Consider the following 16,079-nt stretch of genomic DNA (forward strand, 5'->3'; position numbering starts at 1 on the left):
ATAAAATGCTGGCAAACTGAGTCCTGCAGCACATCAAAAAGCTTATCCACCCTGATCAAATGGGCTTCATCCCTGGGATGCAAGGCTGGTTCAACATACACAAATCAATAAATGTAATCCATCACATAAACAGAACCAGTGACAAAAACCATGTAATTATCTCAATAGATGCAAAAAAGGCCTTCAACAAAATTCAACAGCCCTTCATTCTAAAAACTCTCAATAAACTAGGTATTGATGGAATGTATCTCAAAATAATAAGAGCTATTTATGACAAACCCCAGCCAATATCATACTGAATGGGCAAAATCTGGAAGCATTCCCTTTGAAAACCAGCAAAAGACAAGGATGCTCTCTCTCACCAGTCCTATGCAACATACTAGTGGAAGTTCAGTCCAGGGCAATCAGGCAAGAGAAAGAAATAAAGGTATTCAAATAGGAAGAGAGGAAGTCAAATTGTCTCTGTTGACAGATGACATGATTGTATATTTAGAAAATGACATTGTCTCAGTCCAAAATCTCCTTAAGTTGATAAGCAAATTCAGCAAAGTCTCAGGATACAAAATCAGTGTGCAAAAATCACAAGCATTCCAATACACCAATAACAGACAGAAAAAGAGCCAAATCATGAGTGAATTCCCATTCACAATTGCTGCTAAGAGAAGAAAATAACTAGGAATACAACTTACAAGGGATGTGAAGGACCTCTTTAAGGAGAACTACAAACCACTGCTCAACAAAATAAAAGAGGACACAAACAAATGGAAAAACATTCCATGCTCATGGATGGGAAGAATCAGTATCATGAAAATGGCCATACTGCTCATAGGAATTTATAGATTCAATGCTATCTCCATCAAGCTACCACTGACTTTCTTCACAGAAGTGGAAAAAACTACTTTAAAGTTCATATGGAACCAAAAAAGAGCCCACATAGCCAAGACAATCCTAAGCAAAAAGAACAAAGCTGGAGACATCATGCCACCTGACTTCAAACTACACTACAAGACTACAGTAACCAAAACAGCATGGTATTGGTACTAAAACACATATATAGGCCAATGGAACAAAATAAAGGCCTCAGAAAGAGCACCATACATCTACAACCATCTGATTTTTGACAAACCTGACACAAACAAGAAGTGAGGAAAGGATTCCCTACTTAATAAATAGTGTTGGGATGCATTGGCTAGCCATATGCATAAAGCTGAATCTGGATCCCTTCCTTACACCTTATACAAAAATTAACTCAAGATGGATTAAAGACTTAAACATAGTACCTAAAACCATAAAAACCCTAGAAGAAAACCTAGGCAATATCATTCAGGACATAGGCACAGGCAAAGACTTCATGACCGAAACACCAAAAGCAATGGCAACAAAGGCCAGAATTGACAAATGGGATCTAATTAAACTAAACAGTTTCTGCACAGCAAAGGAAACTATCATCAGAGTGAAAAGGAAACCTACAGAATGGGGGAAAATTTTTGCAATCTACCCATCTGATACAGGGCTAATATCCAGAATCTACAAAGAACTTAAACAGATTTACAAGAAGAAAACAAACAACCCCATCAAAAAGTTCATGAAGGATATGAACAGACACTTCTTAAAATAATATATTTATGCAGCCAACAAGCATATGAAAAAAAAAAAAGCTCATCACTGGATGATGATTCATTAGAAATGCAAATCAAAACCACATTAAGATACCATCTCATGCCAGTTAGAATGGCAATCATTAAAAAGGAAGCAACAGATGCTGAAGAGGATATGGAGAAATAGGAACACTTTTACACTGTTAGTAGGAGTGCAAATTAGTTCAACCATTGTGGAAGACAGTGTAGCAATTCCTCAAGAATCTAAAACTAGAAATATCATTTGACCCAGCAATCCCATTACTGGGTAAATACCCAAAGGATTATAAATCATTCTACTATAAAGACTCATGAACACGTATGTTTATTGCAGCACTTTTCACAATAGCAAAGACTTGGAACCAACCCAAATGCCCATCAATGATAGACTGGATAAAGAAAATGTGGCACATATACACCATGGAATACTATGCAGCCATGTCTTTTGCAGAAACACAGATGAAACTGGAAACCATCATTCTCAGCAAACTAACACAAGAACAGAAAACTAAACACCATGTGTTCTCACTCACAAGTGGGAGTTGAACAATGAGAACACATGGACACAGGGTGGGGAATATCACTCACTGGGGCCTGTAGTGGGGGTCGGGGGCTAGGGAAGGGATAGCATTAGGAGAAATACCTAATGTAGATGACGGCTTTATGGGTGCAGCAAACCACCATGGCACGTGTATACCTGTGTAACACACCTGCACGTTCTGCACATGTACTCCAGAACTTAAAGTATAATAAAAAAAATATGTGTGTGATGTGTAATTTTAAAAGAGTAGTGCTCATCTGACTCTTTGTCTTTCAAAACCTACTGTTTTCCTGGCATTGCTCAAGATGAAGGAAATACAGTGGTGGAGAGGTAGGAAACAATTTTCTTTTAAAGTTTGGCAGTAGAGATTAAGGGAAATTACAGAAAGAATCCTTAATGGCAAATAGGTTAGAAACCACAGGGTTGATAATCTTCCTGTTTCCTATCAGCTTTAACAGTCTAGAGGCTCTATACTGTTAAAAATTTCAGAGAAGGATTCATCTGGGGTGACATAAAAAGATCAAATTCTTTTGTATCCAGGATGTGCCCCAGCTGCTCTATATTTCAGGTATAACCAAGACAGGGCTATTCTTCTGGGTTAGAGTCATTTTCAAGTGGTTTACTGCAGATAAGATGTGACCCAGAAGGAAGAGCAGGGCACCAGGAGTCAGGAAGCCTGTGCTTTGGGTCTGGACTGCTTATCAATAACTGAACCATTTTGAGTTTCAGTTGCCTGACCTATAAAAGGGGAAGGATTAGACTAGATGATTTTTAAGTCCCCTTTTAACTCCTAAAACTTGTAAATCTAGAGATCTCAACAAAGTCATTTGGTCTCATCCTGGGTTTTCTAAAAAACAGAGCATAAGGAAAGAGCAACTGCATCAGTCAGGGTTCTCTAGAGAAATAGAATCAGTGGGAGGGAGAGAGATAGACAGATAGATAGATAGATGAATGATAGACATAAAGATATATACTAGCTCACATGATTGTGGGAGCTATAAAGTCTAAAATTCATAGCATAGGAGGGAGGCCTTGAAACTGAGACTTAAAGAATTCCTTCTTCTCCAGAAAAACTCTTTTCACTCTGTAGGCCTTCAACTGATTACATAAGATCTACCCAATTATCTAGAGTAATATCCTTTTCTTAAAGTCAACTGATTGTAAATGTTAATTACATCTACAAAATATCCTCTTAGGAACATCTAAACTAGTGTTTGACCAAGCAGCTAACCACCATAGCCTAACCAAGTTGACACATAAAATTATCCATCACAGCTACCATGCTACCACTTTACTGGGAAAATAAATTATCAGGGAAAAAGTGATGAGGGGAAAGGGAAATGAAATAGAGAACGAGGGAGAGCACACACAAGAGGGTGTGCTACCAAGCCCACCACACTTTTGTAACAAATACAGCTCACTGCTCAGTTTCATGAACTGCCTCTTAGAGCAATCCATAGAAGGCAGGAAAGGAGAGCAACTGGTCCACTTGTGCCCTCCCATCTGCCATCATCTGTCAAAATCCTCTTCACAGAGTATTAACTCCCCTGTGCCACCCAGACCCACTAGGCAGCCATGGGACAGCCAGAACCTGTAGTGGGTGTGGGTGCACTGCCCAGCATGCCATCAGTACTGCCCAGTCAGCACTCATTGGCCAGCTGCTGGGAGTATGGTCATTTGACAGCTCTCAGCTGAGGCCTCCTATGGGAACTGCAGTCAGAGGGAGAGAGCCACTTCACTAAGGCCACACTCACCCTCCACAATAGCAACCTGTGTCCAGAGACGGGTTGATGAGGGGATACAAAGGCCCAGTCCCACTGCCTCAATTTGGGACAACTCTGAAGGGCCATCCTAACACATGACCACATTCTGCCATCAGATGTGGCGTTTGCCACAAAGTCATCATGATTCATCTCCTCCCTCTCTCCAACCCTACTTTGCTACATGGAAATAGTCTGACCCTAAATCTCAGGGTTACAAAAAAGCAATTTGAAATAAATGAAAGGAAGAAATCAAAAGATCTACTATTCCTCTGTTCCCTACCATTGTTATTTGACGTGATCAAACATTTTATGTCATTCTGCTTTAAATTCAAATCACTCTATTAAGGACAAAGAGAATCATCGCTATTTCCTGAGTACTCACTCCCATAAAAAAAAAAAATGACTATATATGAGTATCTATATCAAGTGGCTAAGTTAAACTTCTAAGTATTGAAATGAAATACAATAGTAGTCATTTAAAGAAAAGTATTGATGTTCCAGAGCACCTCCACCTTATCAGACTTCTCTGACTCTCCCAGAATGAAAGGGCCTAACAAGAGTCCATAAGTAAATGTCTTATCTGCATTTAAGCAGAATCCCAGGATAGCCTTTTGTTTTTTCTATTTTTCAAACTTCCAACACTTCCTGTGCATATGATGATAGTTCTAAGTTCTTAATGTTCTGTCATTCCTTCCCCTTTACACAAAGCCAGCTCTGAGCACATGCTGTTCAAAAATACACTTGTGTTCTCTGCCTTCACAGGTCAATTTCCCTACTTGCTTATCAGCAGATATAGGAGATGCCTGATGTACCATTGAAAGTAATGGCAAAAACTGCACTTACTTTTGTACCAACCTAATATCTGGTCTATATAACACAAAAGAGAAATCACATCTAAATAATCATTCAGTAGAAAAGATGAATGCATTAGGAGATACACCTAATGTAAATGAAGAGTTAATGGGTACAGCACACCAACATGACCCATGTATACATATGTTAACAAACCTGCATGTTGTACACATGTACCCTAGAACTTAAAGTATAATAAAAAAAATGCATTACACTAAAGTTTTCACAATAAAGGAAATGCTGAACTCAAAAGAAAAAAAAAAAGAAAAGATACACTTTGAGACCTGGATTGCCTATATTCATTGTTGACACTAATCCAATAAACTATTATATAATTGTCTATTTTCCCTTTCTCATATTGCTTTTTGCAATCTCCTTCTGCTTTAGGTGGCTGTCTACCCATAACAAGGTTGTTAAACCTCCTTCTTCTCTGCAATCTGGATCATGCTATATTGAATTGGTGAAGTATTGAATTTCCTTCTGTCCACCACACTTTAAATGGAATAGAGAAAACCAGTACATCACCAAAAGAGGACACAGTAATGTGAAGACTTTTTATAAAGTGCCCTACAAAAAAGAACAATGAAAGGACTAGGAGCATTTCATCTGGAGAAGAAATGAGTCCAAGTTGTCTTTCAATATGTAGAAGAGTATGTTAGGTCAAGAGAGCAGGTATATTCTTTGTGGTTATGTATCCATTCAGGTTTTTGGTGGCAAAAAGTAGAAACCAATTGGTTAATATAAAAAGATGAGTAATAAAAGGAGGAGAAAAAAGAGAAGGAAAAACTGAAGTGGAAGAAAAACCATCTCTCACTGGAAGGGTATGAAGTAATTCAAAGAATGAAAGGAAAACTGACTATTAGGCTCCAAAACAATGGGAAACATGGTAGGTCCAGGAACCTAGGTCATAGCTGTGGTTAACAGGATTATGTAGCTACTATTTTTTTCCTCCCTTTGTTTCAAATTCTTGATAACAAGCTTCCGTTTGATCTACCTCGTGTCACTTGCCTACCACTGGAGTCGTAGATAGTGAAAAGGTTTGGTTGGCAGCTCCAACCACCCACCTCCAGTAGAAGACAAGTTAGTCATCCAAGGAAAAATCAAGTATTGTGCCCAAAGGAACAGGGGAGGAATCTTGAGTAATCTAACTCAAAACTACTCAAAGGTAATCTGCAGACCAATAGCAGCAACATCACCTGGAAGCTTGTTACAAATGAAAATTATCTGGCCGAACTTCAGACCTATTGATCAGAATGTTTGGGGATGGGCCCCATGAATCTCATTGTAACAAGTTCTCGAGCATGCTAAAGTTTGAGAAGCACTGATACGACCATACCTATTCCAAGTTCCAAACTATAAGATTAGAACAAACAGGTTAAAAGTTAAAAGATTCTGTTCTTGATTTGACTCTCAGCTTGTTATTTGTGTTATTGGTTATAGAAATGTACTGATTTCTGCATAGAAATGCACTGATTTTAGTACATTGATTTTGTATCCTGAAATTTTACTAAAGTTGTTCAGCAATTCTAGGAGTCTTTTTGTGGAATCTTTAGGATTTTCTCAGTATAGAATCATACCATCAGTGAAATGCTATTTGAATAGAGATAGTTTGACTTCTTTATTTCCTCTCTCAATGCTTTTTATCTCTTTTTCTTGTCTAATTGCCCTAGTTAGGATTTCCAGTACTATATTGAATAGCAGTGCTAAGAGTGGTCATCCTCATCTTGTTCTAGTTCTAAAGAGGAATGGTTCCATCTTTTGCCCATTCAGTGTCATGTTAGCTGTGAGTTTGTCATAGATGATTCTTCTTATTTTGAGGTATGTTCCTTCAATGCCTAGTCTCCTGAGGGTATTTGTCATGAAAGGATGTTTGATTTTATTGAAATCTTATTCTGCATCCATTGAGATGATCACATTGTTCTTAATTTTAATTCTGTTTATGTGGTGAATCACATGTATTGATTTCTATATGTTAAACCTGCCTTGCATCCCAGAAATAATGCCTATTTTGTTGTTATGAATTAACTTTTTATATGCTACTGAATGTGGTTTGCCAGTATTATGTCAAGGGTTTTTGTGTCTATATTCATCAGGAATATTGGCCTAAAGTTTTCCTGTTGTCTTGTGTCTTTGTCAGATTCTGGTATTAGGCTGTTGCTGGCTTCATAGAATGGGTTAGGGAGGAAGCTCTCCTCCTCTATTTTTTGGACTAGTTTCAAAAAATAGCAGTTCTTTGTACAGCTGGTAGAATTTGGCTGTGAATCCACATGATCCAGGGCTTTTTTTTTTTTTTTTTTTTTTTGGTTGGTAGGTTTTTTAAATTACTGATTCAATTTCAAAACTCAGTATTGGACTATTTAATATTTCAATCTCTTCCTGATCCAATCTTGGAAGATTCTGTGTTTCCAAGAATTTACCCATTTTCTGTAGATTTTCTAATTTGTTTACATAGAGCTGTTCATATTAGTCTCTGAGGATCTTTTGTATTTTTATGCGATCAGTTGTAATATCATTTTTATTATTTCTGATTTAACAATCCCATTTACAAAAACCATGAATAAAATGAATACCTAGGAATAGAGCTAACCAAAGAGGAGAAATATCTCTACAAGGAGAACTACAAAACACGGCTGAAAGGAATCAGATATGACACAAATAAATGGAAAAACATTCCATGCTTGTAGATTGGAAGAATCAATGTCATTAAAATGACCATACCGCTCACAACTATTTACAGATTCAATGCTATTTCCATCAAATTACAAATGTCATTTTTCATAGAATTAGAAAAAGTTATTATAAAAGTTATATGGAACCAAAAAAAAACAGAGATATCACATTATTCAACTTCAAACTATACTACAAGGCTAGAGTAATCAAAACAGCATGATACTGGTATAAAAGCAGACACATAGATCAATGGAACAGAAAAGAAAACTGAAAAATAAAGTTGTACACCTACAACCATCTGATATTCAACAAGGCTGACAAAAATAAGCAATGAAGAAAGGCCTTCCTATTTGATAAATGTGCTGGGATAACTGGCTATCCATATGCAGAAGAATGAAACTGGTCCCCTGCATTTTACCATATACAAAAATTAATTCAAAATGGATTACAGATTTAAATTTAAGACCTCACTTTTTCAGATAAGCAAATCAACACATGAACAGAAAACCAAATATCACTTTTTCTCATTTATAAGTTAGAATGTAAGACCTCAAACTATAAAAATCCTAGAAGAGAGCCTAGGAAATACCCTCATCAAGATGAGGCTTAGTGAAGAATCTTTGACAAAATCCTCAAAAGCAATTGCAACAAAAACAAAAATTGATAAATGGGACACAATTAAACCAAAGAGCTTCTGCATACCAAAAGAAATTATAAACAGAGTAAACAGACAACCTATATATATAATACGAGAAAATAGTCACAAACTATGTACCCAACAAAGGTCTAATATCCAACATCTATAAGAAACTTAAATCAACAAAGAAAAAATAAGTACCCTACTAAAAATGGGTAAAGGATGTGAACAGATGCTTCTTGAAAGATAACATAAAAGTAGCCAAGGAACATGGAAAACAATGCTCATAATCACTAATCATCAGAATACTAATCAAATCATAATGGGATACCACCTCGCATCAGTGAGAGTAGCTACTATTAAAAAGGCAAAAAGCAATAGATGCCAGTGAGGCTGTAGTAAAAAAGAAAACACTTATACACTGTTGGTAAAAAAGCAGTTTAGACATTTCTCAAACATAAAGCAGAGCTACCATGCAAGCCAGCAATCCCAGTACTAGGTATGTACTCAAATGAAAATAAATCATTTTATCAAAAAGACACATGCACTCACATATTTATCACCATGCTTATTCATAATAGCAAAGACATGGAATCAACCTCGGTGCCCATCAGCAGTAGATTGGATAAAGAAAATGTGGTACATATACACCATGAAATACTACGCAGCCATAGAAAAGAACAAAATCTTGTCTTTTGCAGCTACATGGAAGGACCTGAAGATTTTCATATTTGTTTGCCATTTGTGTGTGTTCTTTTGAGGAATGCCTATTCAGATCTTTTGCCCATTTTAAAATCAGATTATTTAATTTTTTTTCCTATTAAGTTGTTGTAGCTGCTTCTATGATCTGGATATGTATTAGTCCGTTCTCACACTGCTATGAAGAAATACCTGAGACTGGGTAATTTATAAATGAAAGAAGTTTAATTGACGCACAGTTCTGCCTTGCTGGGGAGGCCTCAGGAAACTTACAATCATGGTCAAAGGAAAAGGAAAAGCAGGCACTTTCTTCACAGGGCAGCAGGATGGAGTGAGTGCAAGCAAAGGAAACGCCAGGTCCTTAGAAAAACATCAGATCTCATGAGACTCACTGACTATCAAGAGAATAACATGGAGGAAACCACCCCCATGATTCAATGACCTCCACCTGGTCCCTTTCTTGACCTGTGGGGATTATGGGGATTACAATTCCAGGTGAGATTTGGGTGGGCACACAGAGCCAAATCCTTATTAACCCCTTGTCAGATGGATAATTTGCAAATATTCTCTTCCACTTTGTGGGTTTTTCATGTTTTTGTTTTGTTGGGTTTTTTTTTTTTTTTTTTTTAGACAGAGTCTCGCTCTGTTGCCCAGGCTGCAGTGCAGTGGTATGACCTTGGTTCACTGCAAGCTCTGCCTCTCAGGTTCACGCCATTCTCCTGCCTCAGTCTCCCTAGTTGCTGGGACTACAGGTGCCCGCCACCATGCCTGGCTAATTTTTTGTATTTTTTAGTAGAGATGGGTTTTCACCCTGTTAGCCAGGATGGTCTCGATCTCCTGACCTGCTGATCCGCCCGCTCAGCCTCCCAAAGTGCTGGGATTACAGGCGTGAGCCACGGCACCCGACCTCTTCACGTTGTTAATTGTTTCCTTTGCTGTGCAGAAGCTCTTTAATTTGATGTGATCCCATCTATCTATGTTTTCTTCCGTTGCCTGCGCTTACAGGGTATTACTCAAGAAATTTTTTCCCAGACCAATGTTCTGGAGAGTTCCCCACAGTTTTCTTTTAAAAGTTTCCTAGTTTGAGATATTAGATGTAAGTATTTAATCCATTTTGATTTGATGTTTGTATATTGTGAGAAATCTAGTTTCATTCTTCTGCATATGATATCCAGTTTTCCCAGCACCATTTATTAGAGAGACCGTTCTTTCCCTAATGGATATTTTTGGCACCTTTTTTTCAAAAATGGGTTCACTGTAGATGTGTAGATTTGTTTCTGGGCTCTCTATTACATTGCATTGGTCTATGTGTCTGTTTTCATGCCAATGCCATGCTGCTTTGGTTACTATAGTTCTGTAGTAACCAAGACAGTTTTAATGTAATTCCTTCAATTTTGTTCTTTTTGCTCAGGAGATCTTCAACTATTCTAGGTCTTTTGTATTTCCATATACATTTCAGGATTGCTTTTTCTATTTCTGTGAACAACATCATTAGTATTTTCATAGGGATTGCATTGAATCTGTAGACTGCTTTGGGTAGTATGGACATTTTAATAATATTGATTCTTCCAATTCAAAAACATGGACTATCTTTACATTTTTATCTCCTCTTCAATTTCTTTCATCAGTGTTTTGTAGTTTTCATTGCGGACATCTTTCACTTCTTTGGTTAAATTTATTACTAGGCATATTATATTATTTGTAGCTATTGTAAATAGGATTATTTTGTTAGTTTTTCATATTGTTCAGTGTTCACATAGGAATGCTAAAGATTTTTGTGTGTTGATTTTCTATCCTGTCATTTTACTGAATTTTTTAGTAAGTTCTAATAGTCTTTAGTTTTCCCAAATTTAATGATTGTATCATTTTCAAACAAAGATTATCTGAGTTCTTCCTTTCCAGTTGGAATGCTGTGTATTTCTTTCCAGTACTACATTGAATAAATGTGAAAAACAGGGCATCCTTGTCTTGCTCTAGATCTTAGAGGAAAGGCTTTCAGTTTTTCCCCATTCAGTGTGATACTAGCTGTGAATTTGTTGTATCTCTTTTATTGTGTTGAGGTATGTTTCTTCTACAGCCAGTTTTTGAAGGATTTTATCATGAAGGGATGTTGAATGTTATCAAACGTATTTCCAGCATCAGTTGAAATTATTGGCCTGTAATTTGCTTCTTTTGATGTGACTTTTTCTGGTTTTGGTATCAGGGTAATACTGGCCTCATAGAATTAGTTGGAAGTATTTCCTTCTCTATTTTTTGGAATAGTTTCAGGATGATTGTTATTAGTTCTTTTTTAAGTGCTCAGCAAAATTCTCCAATGAAGCCATTGGGTCCTGGACTTTTCTTCACTGAGAGACTTTTTATTATGGCTCCAATCTTGTTATTAGCATGTTGAGGTTTTACATTTCTTCATGTTTAAATTTTGCTGGTTATATGTGTCTAGGAATTGATCTATTTATTCTAGGCTTTTCAATTTACTGGCATATAGTTGTTCATAGTAACCTCTAATAAGTTTTTTAATGTCTTCAGTATCAATAGTAATGTTTTCTTTTCCATCTGTGATTTTATTTTCATCTTCTTTTTTCTTAATTTAGCTAAGCATTTGCTAATTTTGTTTTCAAAACACAAAATTTTTGCTTTGTTGATTTTTGAATTTTTGTTTTAATTTTATGCATTTATGCTATCATCTTTTTTGCTTCTCTTCTTCTAAATTTGGTTTTGGTTTGCTCTTGCTTTTCTAGTTTTTAACTCATTTCCCATTTGTACTGAGACTACTGTTACCTGTAATCCTAATGTAACATCATACACCTTTCTGTTACGTTACAATTAGAGACAAGTTCTGTTGAGAAGTAACTCCAAGAATAAGCTTGTATATTTTATTTTCACATTGAAAATCAGTCAGATTTGCTTCAGCCCCAAAGAGCACATTTATGTACAATTAAATGAGCACTGGCAACAAGCTGCACTTTTTTTCCTAAATGGGAAATGGGTTAAGATACATCACTAGGTTGTTTATTTGAAGTTTTTCAACTTTTTTGATATACATGCTTATTGCTGTAAACTTTCTTCTTACTACTGCTTTCACTGTATGTCATAGGTATGCTGTGTTTCCATTTTGTTTCAAGAATTTTTAAAATTTTCTTAATTTCTTCACTGACCCACTGGTCATTCAGGAGCATATTGTTTAATTTCCATTTGTCTGTACCATTTTCAAATTTCCACTGCTTGTTCATTGATAGTTTTATAACTTTGCAGTCAGAGAAGATATTTGATAAAATTTTAATTTTTTTTGAATTTGTAATACTTGTTTTGTGGCCTAGCACATGGTTTATCCTTGAGAAAGTCCACATACTAAGAAGAAGAACATGTATTCTGCAGCCATTAGATGAAATGTTCTGCAAGTGTGTATTAGATCTGTTTGGTATATAGTGCAGATTAAGTTCAGTGTTTCTTTGCTGATTTTCTGTCTGGAGAGCTGTTCAATGCTGAAAGTAGAGTGTTGAAGTCTCCAACTTTTATTGTACTGATGGTCTGTCTCTCTCTTTAACTCTAATAATATTTACTTTGTATATCTGGGTGCTCCTGTGTTGGGTGCATATATATTTAATATTGTTATATCCTCTTGCTAAATTGACTTATCATTATATAATGTCTTTCTTTTTATAACGTAAAGCACTTAAATATGTTTCTCTTTAAATCTATTTTGTCTGATATAAGCATAGCTACTCCTGCTCTTTTTGGTTTCAATTTACATGCACTCTCATTTTCCATTCTTTATATTCAGTATATGTGTGTATTTATAGGTATGTTAGTTGCAGGCAATAGATCATTTGATATTATTTTCTTATTCGTTCAGCCACTCTGTGTCTCAATTGGAGAATTTAGTCTATTTACATTCAATGTTATTATTAATAAGAACTTACTCCTGCCATTTTATGTTTTCTGGATTTTTCTCTTTTTGGTCTTCTCTTTCTTCTTTTCCTTCCTGTTTTTCTTTAAATAAAGAGTATTTGTTCTGGTGGTGTGTTTTAATTTCTTGCTTTTTACTTTTTGTGTATCTGATCTATTTTTTATTTGAGGTTACCATGAGGCTTGCAAATAATAACTTATAACCCACTATTTTAAACTAAAAATATCATCAATTGCTTGAACAAACTAACAAGCAAAGAGAAAGCTAACAAAAACTCTAGACATTAACTTCATTATTCTGCCTTTTAACTTTCTGTTGTTTCTATTGGTATCTTATTATATCGTTTATGTCTTGAAGAGTTGTTGTATTTATCTTATAGTTTTTCTACTCAATGTATGAGTAGTTCACACAACAAAATCACGGTGTTATAATATTCTGTGTTTTTGTGTGTACCATTGGCAGTGAGTTTTATATCTTCAGATGATTTTTTTAATTTCTCATTGACATCCTTTGCTTTCAGACTGAAAAACTGCCTTTAGTATTTCTTGTAGGACTTGTCTGGTGTTGATGAAATCCCTCAGCTTTTATTTGTCTGAGAAAGTCTTTAGTTCTCTTTCATATTTGAAGGATATTGTTGCTGGATATACTATTCTAGGATAAGAGGGTTTTTTGCTTTCAGCACTTAAATATGTCATGCCACTCTCCTAGCCTATAAGATATCTACTGAGAAATCTGCTGCCAAATATCTTGGAGATCCTTTTAATGTTGTTACTTTTATCTGACTGCTTTTAGGATTGCTTTTAGGGTTGCTTTTAGGATTCCATCCTTCCTTCCTTCCTTTCTTCCTTCTTTTCTTCCTTCCTTTTCCCCTCCCTTTCTCCCTCCCTCCCTCCCTTCCTTCCCTTCTTCCCTTCCTCCTTCCCTCCCTCTTTCTTTCAGACACAGAATCTTGCTCTGTCACTCCAGCTGGATTGCAGTAATGCAATCATACCTCACTGACGCCTGGGTTCAAGGGATCCTCCCACTTCATACTCCTGAGTAGATGGGGCCACAGGCATGAACCACTATGCCTAGCTAAATTTTTTACAGACAGGATCTCACTATGTTGCCCAGGCTTGTCTCAAACTCCTGAGCTCAAGCAATCCTCTCACCTTAGCCTCCCAAGTTGCTTCAATTACAGGCATGAGCCACCTGGCTCCTTTATTTTTCACCTTGGAGTGTTTAATTATTAAATATGTTAAGGCAGTCTTATTTGGATTAAATGTGCTTGGTGTTCTAAAATCTTTTTGTACTTGAATAGTGATATCTTTTTCAGGTTTGGGAAGTTCTCTGTTATTATCTATTTGAATAAATTTTTTGCCCCTATCTGTCTCTACCTCCTCCTTAAGGCCAATAACACTTAGATTTGTCCTTTTGAGGCTATTCTATAGATCTTGAAGGCATGTTTAAACTTTTAAAATTGATATTTGTTTTGTTACTCTGTGTATTTTCAAATAGCCTGTCTTCAAGCTCACCAATTCTTTCTTCTGCTTGATCAATTCTGCTGTTAAGAGACTTTGGTGTATTCTTCAGTATGTCAATTGCATTTTTCACCTGCAAAGTTTCTGCTTGATTCTTTCTAATTATTTCAATATTTTTATTAAATTTCTCTCATAGGATTCTAAATTCCTTCTCTGCATATTCTTTAATTTCATTGAGCGTCCTCAAAACAACTATTTTAAATTCTCTGTCCGAAAGGTCACATATCTCTGTCACTTCAGGATTGGTCCCTGGTGCCTTATTTAGTTCATTTGGTAAGGTCATATTTTCCTGGATGGTCTTGATGCTTGTGGATGTTTGTGAGTGCCTGGGTGTTGAAGTTACATATGTATCGTAGTCTTTATAGTCCAGGCTTCATTGTACCCGTCCTTCTTGGGAAGACTTGCCAAATGTTTCGAGAGACTTGGGTATTATGGTTTAAGTCTTTGGTCACTGGAGCCATATATGCATTAGGGGGATCCTAAGCCCAGTAATGTTGTGACTCTTGCAGACTCATAGATGTACTGCCTTGGTGGTCTTGGGTAAGCTCTGGGAAAATTCCCTGGATTATCAGTCAGAGACTCTTATTCTCTCATTTTCCCCCAAACAAACAAGAGTCTATCTGTGCTGAGCTGTCTGAAGCTGTCAGAGGGGTGATATAAGCACCCCTGTGGCCAACACCACTAGGACTGTTCTGGGGTTAGACCTGAAGCCAACATAGCACCGGGTCCCACCCAAGCCCCACAGTGACACATGGCTGGCTACTACCCATGTTCACTCAAGGCCCAAGGACTCGACAATCAGAAGGTAGTGCATCCATTCAACCATGTCTCCTTCCCTTCCCTTCAGGGTGGTGAGTTTCCCCCTGACCCCAGATAGGTCAGAAATGCTGTCTGTGAGCCAGGTCCTAGAGTCAGAAACATTAAGAATTTACCTGGTGCTGTATTCTACTGCAACTGAGCTGGCACCGAAGTCACATGACAAAGTCCTTCCCGCTCTTCCCCACTTTCCTCAAGCAGAGGAGTTTCTTTACATGACCACCACCATCCCAGACCTGTGGCAAGTACTACCTGGCTACTGTTAATGTTCACTCAAGGGCCAAAGTCCCAAAGGCTCTTCAGTCAGCTGGAGTGAATTCTGCCAAGGTGAGTCTCTCCCTTCAGGGCAGTGGGCTTCCCTCTGGCCCAGGCAGGGCAAGTCTAGAAATGCCACACAGGAACCAAGGCCTGAAATCAGAGACCCCAGAAGCCCACGTAGTGCTCTATCCCACTGTGGCTGAGTTGATACCTAAGTTTCAGGACAAAGTCCCCTTTAGTCTTCCCTCTCTTTCCTCAAGCAGAAGGCGTCTCTTCCCTTAGCCACTACAGCTTAGAATGTGCTGGGTCACACCTGAAACCACAATGGCTCTGAGTCTTGCCCATGGCCCACAGCAAGTACTGCTTGGCTACCACTGCAGATTACTCAGGGCCCAAAAGCTCTTTAGTTAGCAGGTAATGGATCCTGGCAGGACTAATTCCTTCCCTTCAAGGCACTGGGTTACCTTCTGGCCCAAGGCATGTTCAGAATTGTCTTCCAAAAAGTAGGGCCTGAAATGGGGGCCTCTAGACTCTGCTTGATGCCCTGTTCTACTGTGGCTGAGCTGGCATCTAAATCCCAACAAAAAGTCTTCTTTACTCTCTCCTCTCCTCAAGCAGAGGAAAGAAGTCTCTTCCAGAGCTGTGAGCTGTACTACTTGGATTTAGGGGAGCAGTGATGCAAACACTCCCTTGGCCTCTGCAGCTGGTATCTCACTAGGTTGTGTGTACCCCAAGTTCACTGGCTCTGAGCCCAGCACAGCACCAGGACTTTCCCAGGA

Source organism: Colobus angolensis, unplaced genomic scaffold (genome assembly GCF_000951035.1).
Source record: "Colobus angolensis palliatus isolate OR3802 unplaced genomic scaffold, Cang.pa_1.0 Scaffold62, whole genome shotgun sequence".
Classification (NCBI taxonomy): Eukaryota; Metazoa; Chordata; class Mammalia; order Primates; family Cercopithecidae; genus Colobus; species Colobus angolensis.